The sequence below is a fragment of the Rhagoletis pomonella genome, unplaced genomic scaffold (genome assembly GCF_013731165.1).
Source record: "Rhagoletis pomonella isolate Grant_MI unplaced genomic scaffold, Rhpom_1.0 Rhpom_scaffold_00002, whole genome shotgun sequence".
In the NCBI taxonomy this organism is placed as follows: domain Eukaryota; kingdom Metazoa; phylum Arthropoda; class Insecta; order Diptera; family Tephritidae; genus Rhagoletis; species Rhagoletis pomonella.
The window spans coordinates 39500990-39506479 of NW_023458556.1; the positions used below are offsets into that span (position 1 = coordinate 39500990).

A 5490-nucleotide genomic window follows, 5' to 3' on the forward strand; every position below is an offset into this window, starting at 1 on the left:
AAAAATATAGCGTAATGCCGGAAAAAGATGAGTAACTACTTACGCACTACGTAAACCCATTTCTATGAATCAGCTCTCTGAACATTAATAATTATAATTATTTAACTGATTATCACTTGACTAAAATGCATGTTAGCAGCTTGAATATACGTGCAATAAAGGTAAGCTCCAAAAGCAACAATATGAGTATGGAAAAAAATTAAATTTATGCAAGTGCATTGTTAACGAATCGAAAGCTAAATGGATACATACTTTGAACATTGCATCTGTGCGCCCTAACTAATTGATTATTTAGAACGGTGTTGAGCGGCGTAAATGTCTATGAGCTAGCTTGACATGTGAGCCCAGTTGACTGACAAGCGTTGCACTTGAGCATTTTGTAGTTAACAAATATTAACACAACTACTTAGCTAATTAAATAGCAAATGTAATGAGTATAAAAACAAACAAAAAGTAGTTAATAAGTAACTAACAGGAAATCTATGAATCATATTTTCTGCTTTAAAAATATGTGTGTGTACATATTGCGAGCTTGTAGGAAGGGTGTCTTGTGAAAAAAAAAAACAAAAAATATATAAGAATACAATTCCATAAAGATGTCTCGTAAGAATCGCCTTTACTCATTTGTGATCAAAATAAAGAAGAAAATCTATACTATATCCCTTTTATAATCCCTTTTAGTTATCGCATTTAGTTTTTTTTCTTTTTTTCTTTCATTTACTTTCGTCACCCAAAACTGTTGGGCAATTTTTTGAAATATGTCGTTCTTCTAGCAATTGATTGCTCAACCTATTTGCAGTCTTGCCCGCGCTTACTGCTAACATTTTTCGTTTTATACCAGGCATGCCCAGCGCTGACAAAATTTTTGCACTTGCTTATGAAGCTCTGCCAGCGTTGGGCATGGCTGTTTTATACTTTGCCGTTGAAGAAGAGAATTTTTCACTGCTCTTTCACAGCTCAATGTACTTCAAGCATAGACAGACGACTCCGTTGATCTGGATCGGAGTTAACTCGGGTATTAATTGCAGTTGAGTCGGAATAAGTCATGCAGTTAATCCTCAAAATGAATGCGGATCAGAGAAATTCTCGATGGAAACACTAGCCAAAACGACAGCCGTTGTCTATTGTACATGTAAGCAAACAAACTAAGAGAGTTTGAATTTCGCGGTAGCCGAATGGTGAAACCTGTATACTAAAATTTCGTCGGACCCTAGTTCGATCCTCGGTTCGAGCGATTGCCAATAATTTTATTTTCTTTATGTCATTTGATATGTCAAATTTTATTTTACCTTTTTTTTGTTTAATTTTATTTCTAATTATTTATTTTATTATTAGATAATTAAAGTTTTTGGTGTGCAATTTTAGTCCACAGCTATAATTACATATATCTACGAATCTGAGTGGCAAAAATAAGCAGTTTACGCGTGAGTACAAGAGGGCTTTGCGGGAAGCCAAGAGGTCTTCCTCGAGGGATTTCTGTAGTGGCGTTGAGGGTACTTCCGAAACCGTAAGATTAAGAAAAATACTGTCGAGATCCTTGAACCCGAGTTTCTGCAGAAGCAAGACGGTTCCTGGACCACGACGGTAATGGAAACGGTAGAATTACTCCTGAACACACATTTCCCAGGCAGTTCGCAAATAGGAGGCACTTTATACCTTCCTTCGGGCAGGGTAGTAATCGTGCCTGTCACAAGGGAGAGGATTGCTTGGGCGATACAAAGTGTTAAGCTCTATATAGCGGCAGGGCCGGATAGGATTATTCCCGCGCAACTGGCTGCGATGCTTGTAACCTCTGTAAATTGGCTAATGAACATCTTCATGGCCTATTATAAGCTGAAACCGGTAAGGCTTCACATACAAATCCAAGAGATTTCAGACCTATTAGCCTTTCTTCCTTTGTGCTTAAGCCGTAGGAAGGATAGCTAGTAGCTAGCACCATTGAAAGTACACGGAGACCACGCTGCATAGTCTGGCCAGTTTTACTGAAAAGTCCTTCAATTACAAGGACTATTGTCTTGTAGTCTTCCTTAACATTGGTGGAGCTTTTAACAACATAAATTCAGAGTCCAAAATAAGTATATGCCTTGAGGGAACTGTAGATGGACGATTCTTTGTCCGGATAGAAACTTTCTCATGAGAATTCCAAGCCGGAATCGGCAGAAAACTACTATACTCCACTCGTTAATATAGCAGACGGTTCAAAAGTGAACAGTGGAGTGGGAGGGTGGCTTTTATCTCCCATATAATGAGGACTATAAACGAACTTGGTACTGATTTAAAATTGGGCTGTACTGCCACCGATCTCTGCAAGAGATGGCTAAGTAGAACAATATAAACATTTGGGTTCCCGGTCTTAGGGACATAGAGGGTAACAGTATGGCGGGCGAACTTGCGAGGGGGGATACGGCCAAGCATATTCTTCCGGACAAAGAACGCATTGGTATGCCCTTCGCCATTTGCCAGGTGCTTCTAAGAGAATTTATCTATGCTCGCGCGAGCAAGAGCTGGATGCAAACTACGACGTGTCGAATTTCTAGGCAAACTTGGCATAGGCGGGATCGAAAAAGATCCTGAAGCTTATATTCTCTAAAGAGAGAGGATATATCTCACACAATTGGTGCTCTGACAGGCCACTGCCTTATAGGTAAACACGCAAAACGGCTCGTAGTGCCTTAATTAATTTAATTTTCAAAAATTAATTTAATTTAATAATTTTTTTTAATTTTCAAAAATTAACGTCCTGATAACACGGCAACCACGCATGGGTCTATGATACAAATATTTTTTTAATGAATACATTTCATTTGAAAAATATTGGCGGACATTTTTTTCTGAGTGGTTGTCTTTTCTAAAGAATTCTCCAAATGTGTGATCATATCAACCCTTGACCGCCAAAAAAGTGTAAGACACAGTTTTTTTTTCAAAATTTTATTTTTGATGCAGAAATGCATCTAGACGCTCTAGGAACGTTTCTGCGTCAATAAGAAAATCTTGAAAAACATGTTTCTTACATCTTTTTGGCGGTTAGGGCTCTTTTCAGGTTAGATTTACAAATAAAATTATAACTTTTTCACTTTTGTTGGATATTATTAACATTTCTTAACTAAACTTTAATCTCAGGGTGAGAAATCCATTCTGCAACCCTAGTTGAAGTTCGATTTCAAGAAGGAGAACAACGTAACGCAGGCAACTGGAAAATCTATGCTTTCTTTATGCGGAGGGTGCTATATAAAGAGTGGCTTAAAAATCGTACGCACTAAGCTCTTCAGAAAAATCTCAATAAATAGCTGGACTAAGCCAATTAATGTAATTTTTTAAATGTTTTCTGAGCTCTAGAAAGAGGGTTCACAAAACATCTAAATCCCAAGAAATGGTTTTATTCTTTCTGTAGCTTAAAAGGTGCTTCTTTTTTCTTTGGAGAAGCCAACTGGTTTAAGAGAGTTTTAAAGATTTTTTTTTTTTAATTTCTTGAGCGCTTTTTTATAGGAGTTCTTTGTTTTTTTTTTGAGAGATGGATACTTTGATAATCGAAATGAGAGATAGAGATGTCACGATTTTCATAGAACACTCCTAGACGCACACCAAAGTCCAATTTGGACTTGTCAGTCTAGATGCTAGCAGCAGTCTCAGCGATAAATCCAAACTGGAACTGCACCTGAAAGTGCTTTCTGAAGTCTAATTATATTTTAATTATCTGATATTTCCTCTGAGAGTATTACTATGACTCTTCGTGGCTGATTGCAGAGTTCTTGGCCATTTCATGTACATATGTGAAGTTGTATGGCAATATGGCAATTGATGCATAATCACATTTAGTTGCTACTGTAGCCCCTGTATAAGCTACTCGCTGAACGCTGCTTAATTTTCTGCCATTGAATGTATTTACTTATTGGATGTTTCTTAACTAAAAATACTAATCACCATTTGGCCCTACCCAAAACCTTTAAAAGAAGCAAATTAGTTTTTTATTTTTTACAAAAACTGGTATGCCTCATAATCGTGCCGACATTAAATTTTGTCTTGCCAAATACATAAATATGCATATGCATGCAGAAATACAAACATTTTAATTACATTCTGAGCAACTCACAACTGCACTTGTATTAAATTAACGCAATACTTTGCACTTTATTGCAAAATCATTTTCTTATTTCTGTTTTGTGTTTTACTCTTTTGCCTTTTAATTCCATTGCCGCTATGGACTGCTCCGGTCGATATTTTTCTTTTAAATAATTTTTTTAACACTTGCTTTGCTTGCAGAGAGTGCAGCAAAAATCGCATAAAAAATAGTGGAAATAACGTTTAATGCAAATAAAACAAAAACAATGATGTTTCTCGTTTCCCAACTCAAAAAAAAAAAATTACAACTTAAAAATACTTATTCTAATTGTAAAAAATTTCCAGCGCACGCAAGACACAAAACGCTGGTGAATTTTGTTAAATGTATGTATGTATGTATGTATATGCATGCCCATGGTTATGAAGTAATAATACCTTGCAAATGAAATCGAATGTTAAATAAATAAAAAATTTCAAACACGTACAATTTTAGCGTTAAACGCCTTGGTTGGCTGGGTTGGTCGATCGATCGTTCTACAGCGAAATTTGGCAACGATTCCAAAAAATTCAAAAATAACAGCGAAATATCCTCTCAGCAACAGGTGCACGTGCGGTAAATTGTTTCGTTTGTTTATTGTTGCATAAAAAATGTTTAGTCTTATTGTTTTTGTTGTATTTTTTTATTTTTTTTGAACACACTTCAAAGATTTTAAATTTTCATAAACGCGAAAAAATAGTGATGCTTTTTTCTATATGTTCGTTGATTTTCTATGATTTTCTATGATTAAGAGTATACATATATGTATGTAAGCGACTATATCAACAATTTTTAAAAGCGACTCTAAAGCGACGGCGACAACGGCAAAGGCGCGTCTTAATTCCGTGTCTTGGCAGTTGGGCTTGCAATTGATTACTAACGTATTTTTATCACACGCCAACGGAATAAAGCTCAAAACGCCACACAGCGACAAGCTAACGAGTGGCGGCGCCGCTGTTGCTTCCGCCGCTACGAGCCAGCTCGCGCAAAGGCGTTGAGACCGGTGCCTCAGAGGTGGTGGCGCAGCGAAGGTGGTAAGCCAGAGATGGTGCGCTGACAATTAAGATACATATTAAGGTACTTTGAGACTCGGCTTGTAAGGCAGGCCAACAGAGATCGCGCTTGGGTAGAGCTCTCATACACAGTTGCTGACATGGGAGGACAAAAACTGAGGTGTTGTTGGTGGTAGCGTTGTTTGGTCATTGATTGAGCTAATATGCATATGTACATATGTATGTGGAGGAGACTGCTCTGAGCAATTGAGCGCAGCCACTGCCTTAGATTAGGCAACAGCGATCACCTGCGTTTTTGACTGAGTACACTCAGAAAAAAGTCAGCTAAATAGATTTGTCTCTACACATGATTTGGTAACTATAACCAAATCATGTATTGAG

The 5490-nt window shown here is 37.2% G+C and overlaps 1 protein-coding gene across 4 annotated transcripts in view; it reads right to left on the reverse strand.

Moving 5' to 3' along the window:
- The window catches only part of LOC118733586 (mucin-5AC), a 63921-nt gene extending 58825 nt beyond the window's left edge, over positions 1-5096 (reverse strand). For 2 of the 4 annotated variants that reach the window (XR_004992273.1, XM_036463033.1), the window contains exon 1: positions 4545-5096. The gene's annotated coding sequence lies outside the window, so the exon portion shown is untranslated. The remainder of the gene's footprint in view (positions 1-4544) is intronic. The other 2 variants (XM_036463035.1, XM_036463034.1) reach the window with 1 other exon arrangement.
- Between the last annotated feature and the right edge of the window lie 394 nt (positions 5097-5490).